Genomic DNA, 20,550 nt, shown 5'->3' on the forward strand with positions numbered 1-20,550 from the left:
TGCTTCTCCCTCTCCCTCCGCCTTCCACTCTGCCTACTTGTACTCTCTCTGTGTGTGGTGTGCGTCAAATAAATAAATAAAATCTTTAAAAGAAAAAAAAAAAAGGAAAACCAAAAGATGCACACACCACTCTGAAGCTCAGTGGCTGCAGAAACTTGCAACATTTAGCCTGGAGTAGCTCATGCTCAGAGAGGCATTAAAAGTGTTTTCAAACGGGTCATGGAAAGAGAGAGACAATTTGGCCAAATAAAAGCTTTAATACTGAGTGTTTCAGCTACATAAAATGATTCAATTTCTATTAGACACATACAGAGATAGAATGGTTTGTCTGAGAATAAGATAATGAACTTCTTTTCATCAACTCAATGACCGGACTTTATAGTAAATTACTGATGTCAAAATTTTCATAAAATCATATTCTGATGGGGGGAAGGAAAGATGAATAAGAGACTCTTTAAGGTGCAGAGACACCATGAAATGCATATGTAGAAATAAATACCCCTCCTTTGTTGTGGGAGGGCAACTCAATATGGGCAACTCAATATGCTATGCTCCTTATGGAGTTTTTAAAATAAGTGATCATATCCTATTATATTAATGGAGAAACTGAGTCTAAAGTAAATGGCATTATATACATACAATGGGATTTTACTCAGCCCAGAAAGGATGAATGCTTACCATTTACATTGACATAGATGGAAGTGGAAAGTATTATGCTGAGCAAAATAAGTTAATCTGAGAAAGACAATTATCATATGGTTTCACTCATATATGGAATATAATAAACAGGGCAGAGTACCATAGGGGAACAGATGGAAAACAACAAATAAACAACAGAGAGAGAGAAAAATCATGAGTCTTTTAACTATAGGAAACAAACTGAGGGTTGCTGGAGGGAAGTAGGCAGGGAGGTGGGATAACTGGGTTGTGGAGGCCAAGAAAAACAAGGCTGTACCCACCTCGAGTCTAGCCCTGACATTAAGTACAACCATCTTGACAAAGCAAAAGCTGGCACCTTGCACTCCCTCTCCACCTGCTCCCCTCCCCTCAGTAGTATATGTGAACAAATAGTTAACTTGCAGAAATCACAATCCTGCAAGACAGGAGTCTCCCTCAGTTTACAAATGTCTCAATGCTAAATCTCACTAATGAGGACGCTTGATAGGAGGAAAGTGACATTCCACCAGGAAACTCCCAACTGTCTTCATGTTAGTATCTCATTAGAGGGACAAATGGCCTTGGCTTGATAATAACTGGACCTCCAATATTCTGACAGCCTTCTTTACCCTGATAGCCTTTCTGAACACCCACTTTGTCCTTGCCCACCGCCGAGTCCACCCCTACTCTGCCTTTAAAAACTCTGACTGTAGTATGGTTCAGGGTCCAAGTCCCTACTCTGCAGCATCAGGTATACTTGGGCCCAAGCTTAAGCTTGTCAAATAAACCCTCATGTGATTACATTGGTGTTGGCTCCTTGGTGGTCTCTCAGATGTGAAAACTCATGCACAACATGGGTGATGGGCATTAAGGAGGGCATGTGATGTGATGAGCACTGAGTGTTTTATACAACTGATAATTTAACACATCTGAAACTAATAATGTAATATAAGTTGGCTAATTGAATTTAAATTAAAAAATAAAGTAAGTACAAAATCTAGATGTGAAATCAAGTATGGATAATTGAAAAATTAATATCCCCCCCATGCATTCTGTCCCAAGAATGCAGGACACACCATGATTAAATAAATGACAGGAAGGACAAGAATGTGCAATAGAAAAACTGTATGGATCCCAGGTTGGTTCTGCTCAAAGCTTCTACTCCAAAATCAAGAACACACACTTGAGTTTGCAAGCACTGCCCTTAAAGGAACTGTCTTGAAAATCTGGCTCTGATATATGGTCTTGGATAATTTATTTTTATTTTATCATCTTAAACTTCAGTTTAAGGGCACCTGGGTGGCTCAGTGGGTTAAGCTTCTGCCTTCGGCTCAGGTCATGATCTCAGGGTTCTGGGATTGAGTCCTGCATCAGGCTCTCTGCATGGCAGGGAGCCTGCTTCCTCCTCTCTCTCTGCCTGCCTCTCTGCCTACTTGTGATCTCTCTCTCTGTGTCAAATAAATAAATAAAATCTTTTTAAAAAAATAAAACTTCAGTTTGAAAATTTAACCAAATATATAAAAATTAAATATATAGTAACTGAATGGTGACTTTTAGCTCTCATGTTGTTCTTATTACTACAAGCATACCTGGCCTTGACCTTGCTGGGAATTTACCCTCAGGAGCAATGATGCATCTAACCAGCTTGTTCCATTCTGGGCTTTAACTATGCATTCTTCCTGAAAGCTCCAATCAAGTCAGTTGCTTAGTAGTAATTTTTTTCTGGCATAATAAGATTGATTGGATTCTCTTGACTTGTTCTTTGTAGTTAAAGAAGCCTAGAGGGAGGTGGCAGTAAGTGCTCTTGCTTTTTTCAATAACAGAAAGAAGAGATGATTTTCTGGGGTGATTTTTTACTTACTTGTTTTGTAAGACAGTGGCAAAGGCTTCACAAGCACATGCTTGTTGGTTTCATGAGAGGGAGAGAGACTGGCATTCTTCATCAAGTTTGACTGGAGGCTGATATTATTGAGCTATTGTTTTTCATGTGTCTGGTGGTCAGTTCCCACAGTAGGGGCTCATGTTTCTTGCTTGGATAATTACTTAAAACACATTTATGGGAATTAACCAACCTGAATATACTCTGGAGCCCACAGGCTCCTGCCAACACCACAGGCTGTTCATGGTCAGAACAGAGCCCATTAGAAGCTGACAAAGGACAGAAGGTGAGCTGGGAACTAGGAAAATGTCATTTGGGCATGAAAATCAGGAGGAACCAAATACTCAAGCCGAGGGCTCCAAATAAATTAGAGTGGGCATAATGAAAAACAGGCAACAGAGCCCACGGAAATTGAATCCTCCACTCCCTGCCTGCCTCTGTTTATGTGCCCCACCGGTAATTGACCATTTAGGAGTTGATTTGAGTTTTACTGCTGTCATAACAGTCAAGTGCAGGGCAATCCATCATCCTATTTCAATCTAAGTCAGTCAGGTTCACTTCGGATGCTCCTGATTCAGTGCTGCACAACCACAGGCTCTAGTGCCATCTCTGTCCCTCCTGCTCTGCTTGTTCCCCATCCTGCAGAGGGACATTAGCCTGACAAAAGCACAGCTTAGTGTTGGAAAGAAATAACATAAGAACTCCAGAGGAATCCATGTCCATTAACGGCTAGTGTCTCAGGTTGTATCCGTGTGTGTGTGTGTGTGTGTGTGAGAGAGAGAGAGAGAGAGAGAGAGAGAGCATGTGTTCAGATACAATGAAAAAGCCTAGGTGGATAAAAGGAGAGTGTTTCACTTGAGCTGTGTGACTCCCTGCTATTTTTTATATTGGGATCGACTCCTTCCACATGCCTTTTCTCACATCTCTGGTACCCATGAACCTCACATAAGGAGAGTTTTTATTTTTTCAGTGTGTCTCTGAGACTTCTGTAGCTCACAAACTCTATGAAAGGAATCAGACTCTTAAATGTCTGTAGTTATGTTCACGTGTGATACTTATTGAAATGCTCTTCCCATTGTCTTTTCTTGGCCCAGCATCCTCCCACCCCCATCCATAGTCCACATATCACCTCCTCTGGTGAAGAATTCTCTGGTACATCCTTCTTCATGCCCTAGTCTATACATACGTGGTGGGCAATAGAGTCTACAGCCTTTCTACCTAAATATGATATTGACACTTTTTATAGACTTTCTGATCACAGCTAGCTTCTTTGAGCAGCATGTCAATCTCAAACATACCCACAATGGATGGTTCACTACCATTCCCTCCCCTCCACACATACTCCCAATCTGTCCATATTCCTTGTTTTCTGTCTCAGAGTTTGTTGCCAACATTCACCCAAGAAAGAAACATGACCTCATCTTAATTGCTTTTTATCCTCTATCCTTTATATATCTCAAGTCCTACCTATTCTAACTTTTTAACATCAACAGAATTCCTCTACTTTTCCATAGTACATTCAAGGCACTGTGACTCCTAGAGGGCACTTTGCTGTGCCCTTTTTGCCTGCAGGAAAGTGCTGTCCAGGAATCTTTTCTGTGACACGAATGTGACCTTGTAACCACCAGGCTTTCCAAATGTTAGTTCTGTCTGTGGTTCTGAGACTCAACCTCCAACATAGCTCATCTGGCTTGATTTAATCTTGATCCTGCTTAATTTTTAGGGTTCTCTTTTACTATGCCTTTTTAACTCCATAATATACCCATAGAGAAATTATATTTTTATTTCCTAAGTTCCCCCTCCCCTTTTAATGTGTTCTAGACCTTTCTGCCTGGAAGATCCTCACCCTCCTTTCCTCACTTACTAACTCTATCTCATGTTCCAGGTTTTGGTTTGGAGATACCACCTCTTAGAAGCCATCCCCAGTTTTCAAAGCCTTTTTGTTATTTTTTATTTTATTTTGTTGCTTGGGTGCTACACAGGTTACCCTAACATGAGGGCATGTGTTCCCTGTCTTGGCACCCATTATTACTCAGTGTTTTTGCTTATTTCAGTGTCTGTCTCATGACTCCGTCATTGCTTTCTGTAAAGGTGAGGATAGTGTTCTGTATTATTTGTTGCAAAGACATATTAGGTAATTAATGGATGCTGCTGTAATTATTCTTTCTTCTCATTCAATAATTCTGTAAGGCATTATCTCCATTTTATAGGCAGTTCTTAAGATCAAGTTGTTATTAAGGTGGGGTTGGAATTAAAAAATGAGCTATTTCTGATCTTAAGTCATAAACTTTTATACTACAAAAAACTGTCTTTGTAATTCATAATGTGATTGATAGTATATTTACTATGTGTGGTAAGCTGAATAGTGAGCTCCCAGAGATATCCATATCATCCCTCAAACCTGTCATCGTAACTTTATATGGGAAAGGATTTCACAGATGTGGGCAATTTTCAGGATTTGGGGATACAGAAATTATTCTGGATGATCTGGATAGGCCCAAAGTTTGATGACCTTAGAGGGAAACAGAGGGAGATAGTACTACAGAAGAGGAAGTAGGAGATGTATAAGTTGGAATGATGTGAGGAAAGAGTCACAAGCCAAGGAAAATAGGCAGCCTACAGAAGTTAGAAAAGGCAAAAAGACAGATCTGCCCTAGAGCTTCCAAAAGGAATCAGCTCTGCTGATGCCTTGCCTTTAGCCCAGTAAAACTGATTTTGGACTTCTGACCTCCAAAGCTGTCACAGAATAAATTATTATTTTAGTCTCCATATTCATGGTAACTTGTTACAAGAGCAATAGAAAATTAATACAGTATGCATGAAAAATGCAATATACCCAATATATATTTGATACATATGTGAAAAGTATGTATTTTCACTAAAATTCAAACTTTTGAATTTTAGGCTATCTGTGTACCTGTGTAAGACAGATTTAGCTGTAATTATTAACTGAATGGAAGGCCACACAATTCCCTAGAGAGCCTGAATAAAAAAAAAAATACTTAAAATATATTACTTTTTAAAGGAAGTTATTTTATGACTTTATTTTTTTTTGTAATAATCAAATTTAAAAGGAAGGGAAAATAGAGTTAAGCCACATCTTTCAAAAAATCATGTACATTCTTTAATGATAATAGAATTATTCCATTATCTCAACAGTTGCTTAAGTATGTTATGTTAAAATTGCTGTTGTCCATGCTTAATTAGGTTTCACATTACAGTATGTAAAGGACACTTAGTTCACTTAGTTAGTAAACTTCAATTAAAGAGGTTGGCGCCATGTGTCACTTCACTACATCCCCCTGGTGGACTTCCATGTTCAGGAGGGATAGGACTGCCTCTCATGGCTAAGGCCTAGAGCTGAGACCACAGGTCTGACATTTTCTTCTTGCTGTGGGTGCTCAATTGTGGTCAATCTCCTGTATTTCCTACATGCTCCTTCTCATTCATTTTTGTGTGAGAAACTCCTCATATATCCTCTTCTCATTACCTCCTTTGCCAATATCTTAGCTCAGAGTCCATTTCTCTCTTATTGGATTAATCTCTTTTTTTAATTTAGCTAATATATTTCTTTTTATTATGTTCAGTTAGCCACTATATACCACATTATTAGTTTTTGATATAGTGTTCAGTGATTCATTGGTTAAGTAACACCCAGTGCACATCACAACATGTGCCTTCCTTAATACTTACCACCTTGTTACTCCATCCCCTCACCCCCCTCCCTTCTGAGACCCTCAGTTCATTTCTTGGTGTCCATAGCCTTTCATGGTTCATCTCCCTCTCTGATTTCCCCCCTTCAGATTTACTCCACCTTGCTATTGCTTATGTTCCACGTATGAGCGAAACCATATAATTGTCTTATTGGATTAATCTTAAGACCATTTTGCCTTATGTCAGTAGCTCCCTATGCCCTTAGAATAAGTGTCAAAGTCCCTTAAAAGTCCCTATAAAGCACTATATAAATATGCTCCCTGTCACACATTCTAGGTTATATGCATGGTATCCTTTCTGGACCTGGAGTCTGAGGAGCACACTTCTGCCCCAGGACATGTGTACTTGCTGTTTCTCTTCCTAACTGTTCCTCCTGCAGATGTCCACAGAGCTCACTGCCTCACCTCTTACAGATCGTTCCATAGGCATCACCTTTTTAGTAAGGCCTTACCTGACAACCAACCTAAAACTTTATATCTGCTTCCCTTGGTTCAGTGTTCTCCTTAGCACTTACCACCAGTCAATCGACAACATAACACCTACTCACCTCATGTCTGCCGTCTGCCCTCTCACCAGAGATAAGCTCTCTCAAAGCATTTTTATCCACTCTGTTCAGTGTTGTAGTTCCAGTTCTCTGAACAGGGCCTGACACATAGTAGAGATATAAAAATTGGTTAAGTAAACAATTTTGTAACCAGTCTCACTACTCAGTCCAATCATCACATAGTACATTTTATCTTTTGAAAAACATTCAAATGTAATATCAGGTCTTCCATGTTTGAAATTCCTTAAGGAACAAGGTAAAATGTATAATTTTTATTTGGATGTACAAGTGACTCTGTGATAAGGCCTCAATTCTACCTTCTCATCATGTGATCTCGCAATCACACACACCAGAACCTACCACACATCCTATACAGCTTGTCCCCATTTGCTGTGACTGCCCCTTATTCATTGCCTGATAAGCTCCTGCCCAACGAGCTCACCTAACAGAGTCTTCTCTCATCTCCCAGGTCAGTTTGAACATTACTCTCCAGAAGACAAACTGCAGTTCTCTTTATTATCAACACAGAAAGAACATTCCCAGATTGCAAAGTCATGCAACTGCATGTGCCTGCCTCTCTCAGTAGGTAGAGCTCTGCTTTAGAGATTAGGTTAGATCTCACTCAGTCTGTCAACAAAATGCCTAACATATTTTTAATAAAGAATAATCAATTTAATTGATTCAGGAAGGAAGTAACTACTTTGATTCTGGGGATTTAGAGCAGTTTATCCACACCTGATCCCCCAAATTTTCCATGTCCTGGCTTACATAGAAATTTTGTACTCACTGTCCCAAGAAGAAGTAATGGAGACTGTTGTTGGAAGAGGGGACTCACCTGGGGATGTTAGTCATCCCCCACCCAGAACACTAATAGAAACAATATCTCTGCTTCTCTGAAACTCGCTTGAGGCACCACAGATGAGAGTCTGGATTGAAGGACCAAAATTCCAGTGGGAACTACTTTTTATGCCCTCTGTGCCTCATTCTTATTTAATAACCTTAGAAGTCTTTCCTATGTTGGATTCAGGTCTCACAGTTAATAACAAAGCCAGGACTTTCCCCACTCTGCTCATTCAGCCCCCAGCTCTGAGACCCATTTCCTTTGAATGACACCCCCTACTCAGGGAAATATGTAGGTACACTTTAATAACAGTGTAAATGTACTTTTAAACATCATATGCATTCAAACAGTTGTGAAATATATTTGTAATTATAGTATCCAGACTTTAAAAACCTCAGATAAAACTGTTGTATGTTGTTAGCCATTAAAAAAAAAGCAGAGATTTGCAAAAATAGTGTGGAGATTGAACATGAATTATTTTGGTTCATAACACATGTGGTGACATGTGTTTGCAAAGAATAAATCATAAATTGGTATAAAAAGGAAGACGGGGAGACAAGATGGCGGGGAAGTAGGAGGAGGCGCCTTTTCAACCTGTACCCTAAAGTGAGCTGATTACCTACCAAAGAACTCCGATCACCCATGAAATCAGCCTGAGATCAGAATCACATCTGGATCTCTACAGGAGCAGAAGACACCAGTGGGCAGGTAAAGAGGAGTGGGAATGGCGGACTGATATCAGAAGATAAACAAAAGGGGGAGGGAGCCACCAGAGGTGACCAGATGGAAAGTAATACCCCTAATATGAGTAAGAGTGCCCTGCGTCTGGGGACGAGCATTAACTAGAAGACTGGTTGAAAGCACTCCAAAAGAGCAAAGGATTTCAGGGGGAAATTGTGGAAATCGAGGCGGCTAGGGACAGGAACTTAAATCCCCGGCCCAGGACAGCCTCCTCTGGCACTGAGCCAGAGAGAGTTCAGTGGAGAAACCAGGTCTTGGTCCCTGAGCCGCCAGTGCACCCGAGATTGCGTGGGGTCTGGCTCCTGTGAGGGGATGGGAGCCATGCCAGATGACAGAATGCATGAGCCCTGCTACAGAGCCTGAGATGCATGCACCCCTCATCCTCCCCTGAGAGAGGTACAAAGGCCCAGCTGGAGGTCTTTGACCCACGCCATTGTTTCAGAGCCTAAGACGCGTGCCCCAAACTCTTCCCTGAGAGAGGTATGCGAAGGCCCAGCCTGGTGCTTTCGGACCTGCGCCCTGTTCTCAGTGCCTAAAATGCGCGTGTGACCCATAGCCTCCCCTGAAAGAGGTGCGTGCAAGCTGGGCGCTCTTAGACCCAGAAAGGGCCTAAGCCTGGGCCAGCCTGGGCCAGCGGGAAAATCTCAGTGTGCGATCGCTGCTTGGATCCTCTCTGGAGGTCTGGAGGTGCCCAGACAGCCGCCACTGCCTTGGTTTTGGGTACAAGCAGAAGATTCTGCATCCTCAGGATGACCCCAGGTTCCGTGACTCAGAACCTGCTCTGCCAGCGGCCAAGGGGAAATTTTTATGGGCTCTGCAACACCCATAGAAGAACAGACTGAGGCTTCTCTCTGAGAGGGAGATCAGGGTTCAGTTTGCTTTCCTCTAAACCTACAAAAACCATCAAAAGCTGTCAAGGCAAGAGAAAAAAAAAAAAAAAGTGAACAAACGTAAAAACCTCCACAGAACAAAAGCCTGAAAAAACCGGTTTCCTCAGGGCCCACCCCCTTGAGGGGGACTGGAGGACTTAACTCAGGGAACATCATTGACTGAAAAACCAGGTGGCAGGCCCCTCCCCCAGAAAACCAACCAGGAAAGAAAAAAAAAAAAAAGACTACAAGAGAACCACCACCACCACTTCATAGGACAACTTTTATTTTTAATTTGTTCCCACTATTCTGGCTCATTCTTTTTTAATATAGATAATTTTTAACCTATTTACCATCACAGTGAGATGTCCAGTACATCAAATTCCATAATAACCTTCTAACCTGAACTTTTTGATACATACACCTGTGTTTTTCTTTTGCATTTCTATTTTTTGAATTTCCTTTTTTTTTTAAATTTTAGTTTAGGTTAGTCTAGTTTATTCCTTTTTTATTTTTATTTTCTAATATTCATATAGAGTTAAAATTCAAAGTAATCTCCTATCCCCAATCAATATTGCCCCTATAGGTAAACCAATTTTTAATCCCCCTTTATCTTAGGAAAGTTGAGTCCTTTAACAAAGATGTCAAGATACATCCAGAAAGAATCAAAATAACCTTCCTCTCCCACACTGAGAATTTATAACCACTCTCTCATCTTTTTCTTCCACCACTGTTTCTGTGTTTTTGTGTTTGTCATGATAGTATATAAATCTTACACTTGGGGTTCATTTCGATGAGGTTCTTCCTTTATTTGCATATATATATATTTTTTTCTTGTCATATACTTTTACCAGTCTTTTTGTTTGTCTGTTTTTGTTTGTATACTTCCTAAATCTTACGTTGGGGCCCATTTGGGCTGAACCTTCTCTTTTATCTTCCCTTTCTTTCCTGTATCTCTCTCTTTTTTTGTTTTCTTTTCTTTTTTCTCTCATTTAGGTGGGGAATCCTGATTGCTCAGAAGTGTTCCAGAGTGTACCCTGACGGCACCATGGTTGATACATCCAGCTACATCTGTTCAGTCATCTCTCACCAAAATGACTAGGAGGAGGAATGCCCAAGAGAAGTAAAATACAGAGGATGGATCTTCTGCAACAGAGCTAACGGCTATCAACATAGACAATATGTTGGAAAGAGAATTCAAGCTAACAATTATCCAGGCAATAGCTAGGTTGGAGAAAGCCATGGATGACCAAACGGAATTGATTAGAGCTGAGCTGATAGCGACCAGAGATGATGCTCACAATGTTAGGGCAGAGCTAAAAGCTACCAGGGCTGAGGTTCACAATGCTCTCAATGAGTTCCAATCTAATCTAAATTCTCTCAAAGCTAGGGTAACTGAGACAGAATATAGAATTAGTGATCTGGAGGAGAAACAGATAGAGAGAAAGGATCAGGAGGAAGCCTGGAACAAACAGCTTAGAAATCACAAAAACAGAATCAGGGAAATAAATGATGCCATGAAACGTTCCAACGTCAGAATTATTGGAATCCCTGAAGGGGAGGAGAAAGAAAGAAGTCTAGAAGATATAGTGGAACAAGTTGTTCATGAAAATTTTCCCAATCTCGTGAATGGAACCAGCATTCATGTACTAGAGGCTGAAAGGTCTCCACCCAAGATTATAGATTCCAAAAAAAAAAAAAAACCATCAAGGCACCTCATAGTCAAATTGAGGAATCATAATTGTAGGTATAATCTCTTGAAAGCCGCTTGGACAAAGAGGCTCCTTACTTACAGAGAAAAACCCATCAGATAACATCAGACCTGTCCACAGAGACCTGGCAAGCCATAAAGGCCTGGAAAGATATATTCAGGGCACTAAATGAGAAGAACATGCAGCCAAGAATACTTTATTCAGCAAGACTGACATTCAAAATGGATGGAGAGATAAAGATTTTCCAAGACCGGCAAGGCTTAAAAGACTATGCAACCACCAAGCCAACACTGCAGGAAATATTAAGGGGGGTTCTATAAAAGAGGAAAAATCCTAAGAATAGCATTGAACAGAAATATAGAGACAATCTACAGAAAGAAAGACTTCAAAGGTAACATGATGTCAATAAAAACGTATCTATCAATAATCACTCTCAATGTGAATGGCCTAAATGTGTCCATAAAATGGCACAGGGTTGCAGATTGGATAAAACAACAGGACCCATCCGTATATTGTCTACAAGAAACCCATTTTGAACCCAAAGATACACCCAGACTGAAAGTGAAGGGATGGAGAAGCATCTTTCATGCCAATGGGCCTCAAAAGAAGGCCGGGGTAGCAATTCTCATATCAAACAAATTAGATTTTAAACTAAAGACTGTAGTCAGAGATACAGAAGGACACTACATCATTCTTAAAGGGACTATCCACCAAGATGATCTAACAATTGTAAATATCTATGCCTCCAATATGGGAGCAGCCAATTACATAAGAAAACTGTTAATCAAGATAAAGAGTCATATTGATATGAATACATTAATAGTAGGAGATCTTAACACACCTCTCTCAAAAATAGACAGATCATCGAAGCAGAAAATCAATAAAGAAACAAGAGCATTGAATGACACATTGGACAGATGGACCTCATAGATATATACAGAACATTCCACCCTAAAACAATAGAATACCCATTCTTCTCAAGTGCACATGGAACCTTCTCAAGAATAGACCACATACTGGGTCACAAATCAGGACTCAACCAATACCAAAAGATCGAGATTATTCCCAGCATATTCTCAGATAACAATGCTTTGAAACTGGAGCTCAATCACAAGGAAAAGTTCCGAGGGAACTCAAACACCTGGAAGCGAAAGGCTACCTCGCTTAAGAATGCTTGGATCAACCAGGAGATCAAAGAAGAATTGAAACAATTAATGGAAACCAATGGGAATGAAGACACTTTGGTCCAAAACCTATGGGATACAACAAAGGCGATCCTAAGGGGGAAATACATAGCCATCCAAGCCTCCCTCAAAAAAATTGAAAAATCCAGAACACAGAAGCTGTCTCTACACCTTAAAGAACTGGAGAATCAACAACAAATCAAACCAACTCCAGACATAAGAAGGGAAATCATCAAGATTAGAGCTGAGATCAATGAGGTAGAAACCAGAGATACAGTAGAACGTCTCAATGAAACTAGAAGCTGGTTTTTTGAAAGAATCAATAAGATCGATAAACCATTGGCCACACTAATCCAAAAGAAAAGAGAGAAAGCCCAAATTCATAAAATTATGAATGAAAAGGGAGAGATCACAACAAACACCAAGGAAGTAGAAACAATCATCATAACTTCTTATCAACAGTTATATGCAAATAAGCTAAGCAACCTAGATGAAATGGATGCATTCCTGGAAAACTATAAGCTCCCAAAACTGAACCAGGAAGAAATCGACAACCTGAATAGACGTATATCTAGTAACGAGATTGAAGCAGTGATCAAAAACCTCCCAAAAAACAAGAGCCCAGGACCCGACGGATTCCCTGGGGAATTCTACCAAACTTTCAAAGAAAAAATAACACCTATTCTCCTGAAGCTGTTTCAAAAAATTGAAGCAGCAGGAAAATTTCCAGACTCTTTCTATGAAGCCAGCATTACCCTGAACCCCAAACCAGGCAAAGACCCTACCAAAAAGAAGAATTTCAGACCAATATCACTGATGAATATGGATGCTAAGATTCTCAACAAGATCCTAGCAAACAGGATCCAGAAGCACATTAAAAAGATTATCCCCCATGACCAGGTGGGATTCATTCCTGTGCTACAAGCATGGTTCAACATTCGCAAATCAATCAGTGTGATAGAACAAATTAATAAGAGAATAGAGAAGAACCACATGGTCCTCTCAATCGATGCAGAAAAAGCATTTGACAAAATCCAGCATCCGTTCCTGATTAATACGCTTCAAAGTATAGGGATAGAGGGAACATTCCTGAACTTCATCAAATCTCTCTATGAGAGACCCACAGCAAATATCATCCTCAATGGGAAAAAGCTTGCGTCCTTCCCGTTGAGATCAGGAACATGACAAGGATGCCCATTCTCACCACTCTTGTTCAACATAGTATTTGAAGTCCTAACAACAGCAATCAGACAACAAAGAGAAATAAAAGGTATCCAAATTGGCAATGAAGAAGTCAAACTCTCTCTCTCTTTCAGATGACATGATTCTTTATATGGAAAACCCAAAAGACTCCACCCCCAAACTACTAGAATTCATACAGCAATTCAGTAACGTGGCAGGATACAAAGTCAATGTGCAGAAATCAGTGGCTTTCTTATAAACTAACAGTGAAAATACAGAAAGGGAAATTAGGAATCGCTTCCATTTACTATAGCACCAAGAACCATAAGATACCTGGGAATAAACCTAACCAAAGAGTTAAAGGATCTGTATTCAAGGAACTACAGAACACTCATGAAAGAAATTGAAGAAGACACAAAAAGATGGAAGACCATTTCATGCTCTTGGATCGGAAGAATAAACATTGTTAAAATGTCTATGCTGCCTAGAGCAATCTATACTTTTAATGCCATTCTGATCAAAATTCCACCAGTTTCTTCAAAGAGCTGGAGTAAATAATCCAAAAATTTGTATGGAATAGGAGGAGACCCCGAATCGCTAAGGAAATGTTGAAAAACAAAAATAAAACAGGGGGCATCACGTTACCTGATTTCAAGCTTTACTACAAAGCTGTGATGACCAAGACAGCATGGTACTGGCATAAAAACAGACACATAGACCAGTAGAACAGAGTAGAGAGCCCAGATATGGACCCTCAACTCTATGGTCAAATAATCTTCAACAAAACAGGAAAAAATACACAGTGGAAAAAAGACAGTCTCTTCAATAAATGGTGCTGGGAAAACTGGACAGCTATATGTAGAAGAATGAAACTCGACCATTCTCTTACACCATACACAAAGATAAACTCAAAATGGATAAAAGACCTCAACATGAGACAGGAATCCATCAGAAGCCTAGAAGAGAACATAGACAGTAATCTCTTCGATATCAGACACAGCAACTTCTTTCAAGAGATGTCTCCACAGGCAAAGGAATCAAAAGCGAAAATAAACTTTTGGGACTTCATCAAGATCAAAAGCTTCTGCACAGCAAAGGAAACAGTCAAGAAAACACAGAGGCAACCCACGGAATGGGAGAAGATATTTGCAAATGACAGTACAGACAAAAGGCTGATATCCAGGATCTATAAAGAACTCCTCAAACTCAACACACACAAAACAGATAATCGTATCAAAAAATGGGCAGAAGATATGAACAGACACTTCTCCAATGAAGACATACAAATGGCTATCAGACACATGAAAAAATGTTCATCATCACTAGCCATCAGGGAGATTCAAATTAAAACCACATTGAGATATCACCTTACACCAGTTAGAATGGCCAAAATTAGCAAGACAGGAAACAACATGTGTTGGAGTGGATGTGGAGAAAGGGGAACCCTCTTCCACTGTTGGTGGGAATGCAAGTTGTGTAGCCTCTTTGGAGAACAGTGTGGATATTTCCAAGAAATTAAAAATAAAACTTCCCTATGACTCTGCAATTGCACTCCTGGGTATTTACCCCAAAGATACAGATGTAGTGAAAAGAAGGGCCATCTGTACCCCAATGTTTATAGCAGCAATGGCCACGGTCACCAAACTATGGAAAGAACCAAGATGCCCTTCAACAGACGAATGGATAAGGAAGATGTGGTCCATATACACTATGAAGTATTATGCCTCCATCAGAAAGGATGAATACCCGACTTTTGTAGCAACATGGATGGGACTGGAAGAGATTATGCTGAGTGAAATAAGTCAAGCAGAGAGAGTCAATTATCATATGGTTTCACTTATTTGTGGAGCATAACAAATAGCATGGAGGACATGGGGATTTAGAGAGGAGAAGGGAGGTGGGGGAAATTGGAAGGGGAGGTGAACCATGAGAGACTATGGACTCTGAAAACAATCTGAGGGGTTTGAAGTGGTGGGGGGGTGGGAGGTTGGGGGAACCAGGTAGTGGGTATTAGAGAGGGCACAGATTGCATGGAGAACTGGGTGTGGTGCAAAAATAATGAATACTGTTATGCTGAAAATAAATAAAAAATAAATTTAAAAAAAGGAAGACAGAGTTTTATCATTACCAAAGAATGAACCAGAAGTGAATAAAGGTGTAAAGTACAAAAAGGGTAAATAATTATTCAACTCTTAAGACATCTAGTCTAGACCAATTACAAGTATTATATATATTTTTTGTGATTAAAAGTAATAACTTATTCAACAAAATACAACCTGATTTTTGTGTGAATCCTGCATGTGGGCTGTGGTTGCATTTAACCCTGGATTTTATTTTCATTTACTTTTAATGCCAAGTAAAGGATACTGTTTATTTTGTATATTCTCTCACATCCAAATGAGATCTGTGACATTTACCAGAAAGTTGGCTCCCTAGACTGAAAGCTATTATGTATTCCACCACTGCACTTACAAACAACATGGGCTTTTTTTGGTGTAAAAATTATGACTTACCTCTCTCAATTTCCATACTCCTTGTTAGTCTATCAATGAAAAGGAAGCCCCTATGTGCTCTAATTACCTACACAAGCAGTACTTTATCCAACAGCATCTAAAGAGGTCTCATATTTTTTCTCTAAGATCTTGAACTTAATATTATAAAGAACCAACTTTTCCCTTAGAGCAAGGATCTTACTTCTTAATAGTATCCCTATGTTTCAACCAAATCACTGCAAGGATATCTAACATAAAAACAAATTTAAAAAGCAGAATTTCTTTGGTAGATGCAGACGAGAGGCTCTGGGGTTGTGTTCAGAGCCCTCCTTGCCTATTCCGAGGCACCTCTTCAGTACCTTGAGACTCCATGAAAATCAAACTGTTAGACTCTTGTCCAGAATGGAAAACTTACAAATAGGGAAAGGTAGTGGAGACCCTATATAGCTACCACAGAATTGTCCATCTGGAGGGACACAATTGGTCCTGAGAGTCAAAAAGTCAAAAGGAGGGACACCTGGGTGGCTCAGATGGTTAAGCCTCTGCTTTCGGCTCAGGTCATGATCCCAGGGTCCGGGGATCAAGTCCCGCATTGGGCTTCTTGCTCAGCAGGGAGCCTGCTTCTCCTTCTCCCTCTGTTGCTCCCCCTGCTTGGGCTATCTCTCTCTCTGACAAATAAAAAAGTAAAATATTAAAAAAAAAAAAGTCAAAAGGAACAAATAGGAGCCATCAGTCTTGGGTAGAAATGTATAGATGATCCAGAGCAAGAAGAGCATCTATTATGGACTGAGACATTTCCAGGAACGCACAGAAATGTTGCTAAGATGACTCAGTCTGAGATGTGGTGAGAAACAGGAAAATGCAAAGGATCTTCATGAAGGAGCCACAGGTGAACCCAGAACAGCATATGAGCAGACAAGAGCAGCATAGGGGCAGGCCCTTGTATCAGGGAGAGAGGACAGGCTAAACAATTATAAGACTGTATACTTTTTAAATTTCCTGGAGCTTCTGAAGCTCAGATGTTGCTTTGCTTCCATTGGCTGCTACAAGGGTATGGAAATTTATGGTACAGAGAAAGTGCACCTTAAAATTGCTCTGTTTTAAAGTAAAAAAATCAGAACAAACAGAAAGCAGAAGCAGATTCATAAATACAGAAAACAAACTAATGGCTGCCAGAGGATTGGGGATGGAGGGAATGGGCAAAATGGGTGAAAGAGAGTGGGAGGTGCAGGTTTCTAGTTACGGAATGAATAAGTCATCAGGATGAAACATATAGCATAGGGAATATAGTCAATAATATAATGCCATTGTGTGGCAACAAGCTATGCTTGTGGTGGCCATAGCATAATGTATAGACTTGTCAAATCACTATGTGTACACCTGAAACTAATGCAACATTGTGTGTCAACTATCCTTCAATGGAAAATAAGTAAACAAGCAAATAAATAAATAGTTTTGGAAAATTTAAAAAGTAAAGTAACAAATCATTTTGTAGTCAAAGTGAAAAATCTTAAAGAATATGCTGTATTTGGGACTTTCTCTGGTGCACTTTCTCTGTACCATAAATACCTTATTAGTAACCTCGACCAGATATATTGATTCCCAGTGTTGGAGACTCCTATGTCCTCACTTACTGGTCAGAATAAGTAGTTGGCTTGATCTAGGGCACATGCTCACACTTCCCTCAATATTTAAATTGTTACCTTTATAATTAGTTATTTTATTTAAGGTAGAAATCTTGACTTCAACACTCAGAAACTACATACTAAAACATATAAATTGTACTCTAAAACTGCAAATGCATTGGTTTACCAAAATTTCAAAAAATGATCTCGGCTTAGGATGGCCCATTATTGTGGTTGCCTGTCTCTCTCCCTGTTGGTAACTCTGTATTACAGAGTCAGTTAGATGAATCTGTGTAAGGCTCAGGCCATTGCAAAGGTCACAGTTAGAAACTGAAGCCATGGCCCTGAGAAAGAAGATCATGTTCAAAGACTAGAGAAAGTATCCCAGTCAAGAAATGAGAGTGTCATCCACTGATAAGGGAATGCAGTTATCAGGGTTGAGAACTATCCATGAGAAGTGAAGGGTGAATGAAAAGCTCTAAATTCAGACCAGGTGAAGGTAGGTGATCTAAGGCAGGCAGATCGACACAAATGATAATGTGGAAGAAGTAACAAAGTTACCTGAGAGGGTGTATTAGTCAGTTCCTAGAAAGCAACTTTCCTCCATTACTATAGTTAAAAGACACACGTGTACACATGTGCATGTACGCAAACACACACAAAGAATAACTGGTGGTAATTTACAGATCTTTATTCTTCAGTTAAAGAAAATTAAAAAGAAAAATGGTATTTTGAACCAGACAAATAGAAACAAACTAATATCAGCCTAAAAGACAAAGTGTTTAAACATTTTGATTATTTATACTTAAAATCAAAGGGCTTAAAAATTCTTCGCTGTATATATAGATGCATGATAAATTTATATTTTATCTCTAAACTATAGAAATATATACTTAATTTTGTGAGGACTTTTCAAGTACTGCTTATTTTCTGAATTTGAATAAATTGGTTGCCACTTAAGGATATACATCTAATCTCATGGCACATTTTCCTCTGTGTTATGGATGTCTCCTGAAACCAAGGGGCAGGAATGCAGCAGGGTCATAAAACAAGCACCAGAACTCACAAGTCTCCAGATTTTCTTTCTGTGTATCTTTGATACTTCTGTCTATAAATGATGTATGCTCCTCCTTATTTGTAAACCATCCTCTCTGTAAACCAGCAGTTTGTAAACTGCTCATCCCCAAGGCAGGAATATGTTGTGTTCTCAGGATTTTTCATGTCTCCTCCATGTGACAGAGAAGCTCAGTCTTCAACTGGACCCTGTTGGTATAGATACATATTTCCAGGGAAGGGTTCTCACTGGATCAATTCAAATGAGGTTTCACTCACAACTCTAGTGGTACAAATGTGACTTCTGGGCACAACCCAATTGTTCTACAACCTTTACTTGGTGGTCTAGCAGAAATACATAAATAGGAAATTATCTAGAGAAGGAAAAGCATGAATAAGACCCACAAGGCCAAAAGTAGGCAATAGAGGGCATATGGAGGACTTTAGAGAGCTGTCACAGAAGTTGGTCTTCTTATCCACACTTCCCCTCCTACACCAACAGAATCTTGTCCATACTTCTGGAAAGAAGAGGGTTAAGAATAATATGTCAGTTTTATGCAAAAATAAAAATATACATGAGATGGAAACACAGAACAGCATTTTTGGTAATGTGAAGATTATGACAACCATATGGTTGTGTGTATGTGTGTAGAGTGACAGTGCTTTCACTTTTCATATCCTCTCCAGAAAGTACTTGTCAAAAAAAAAAAAAAAAGTGCTAGAGATGGGGAAGACATGGTGTCATTGCATTTGGTTACAAATCAGTGGAATTTGTTCTGAGAATTGGATTTCCCAAAGCCTCAGCAAATGCTAAATCACTTGCCAGATTTTCATAGAAGAAAGGATCCTAAACCAAAACCCACCATTTTTAGGCAAGCCTGAGGAAGGCAATATTTTCATTAGCTGAAGGGAGAGAAGAGATGCCAAGAAGAGAATTCTGGATGCTCATAGCTCTCTTTAAGGCTTCACCTGTGCTGATTGAAAGGAAAGAATCAAAGAGACGTACATTGGGTCTCTATCTGATTTAAAAAAAAAAAAAAAAAAAGGTGGGGGAAGCCTACACTAAGAGGCTAGTAGCTTAAAAACACAAATAGGTAGGAGGGAGAATTCTTTGAAAGATAACCTTCCGGCAGAAAAATAAGACACTACCAACTGTCATTGGTTGAAACTTTTTTATCCTAACAAGCAAAATTGCTACAAATTTTGTGATTGGAAGGACTAAGTCTTCGGTGAGGAATATTCTTTACTTTTCACCATGAGAAGACCAAGAGCAAAATGAATAAGAGGGTCAGTGCCCTTTTATTCATGCTTTTATTCTTTATCTGATGACCCTGAGAAATAGTTAGTGGCTGGACTTATATATAGCTAATTTCAAAGTTGTGTTTTGGCTAAACTGTTTGTCCAACTAAGAATACATAGGCTCCTTTTTCCTTTATAGAGAGACAAGGTCAATTCTTTTGCAACTGATTATGATTTTGTAACAATAGTCTTTAAGAGTCAACCCTCCTACCTTGCAGCATCCCTACTTGAACATCTGTGCTCAGTTCTAAAATATTTCAGAAATGTAAACTAAGATACTAGTCAAAAAGTATATTCAATAAACACTTTGATAAAAAATAGATCTATAGAGATGTGATGGTTAGCTCCACAATGGACTATAAAATAATGATAATAGTAATATTCAATGACATTTGTGGAACAACTACTTGGTACTAACTTGTAATGTTTTTCATGTACCATCACCATATTCAGTTCCTCTAGAAAGCAATGAGCTAGATAGCCAAGAGTTTCCCTTTCTTAGAAACAGGAATGGAGGTGTTAAAAATTAAGCTCAAGGTAATACTACCAGAAAGTCATATGGTGGAGGCCCATCTCACACTTGGATCTATCTGACCCCACAGAGCACAAGGCTTTACTCACTGTCTGGTATGGGCCAAGAGCACAGGAATCCCTGTATATCTAGCCCCAGGCCTAGGGCCAGTTCTAAGTTCTATTTAGACTTCACTTTGGACCTATTGACTTTCCACTGTAAAGCCAGCTGCTTGCTATCAACAATG

Source organism: Mustela erminea, chromosome 8, assembly GCF_009829155.1.
Source record: "Mustela erminea isolate mMusErm1 chromosome 8, mMusErm1.Pri, whole genome shotgun sequence".
NCBI lineage: Eukaryota > Metazoa > Chordata > Mammalia > Carnivora > Mustelidae > Mustela > Mustela erminea.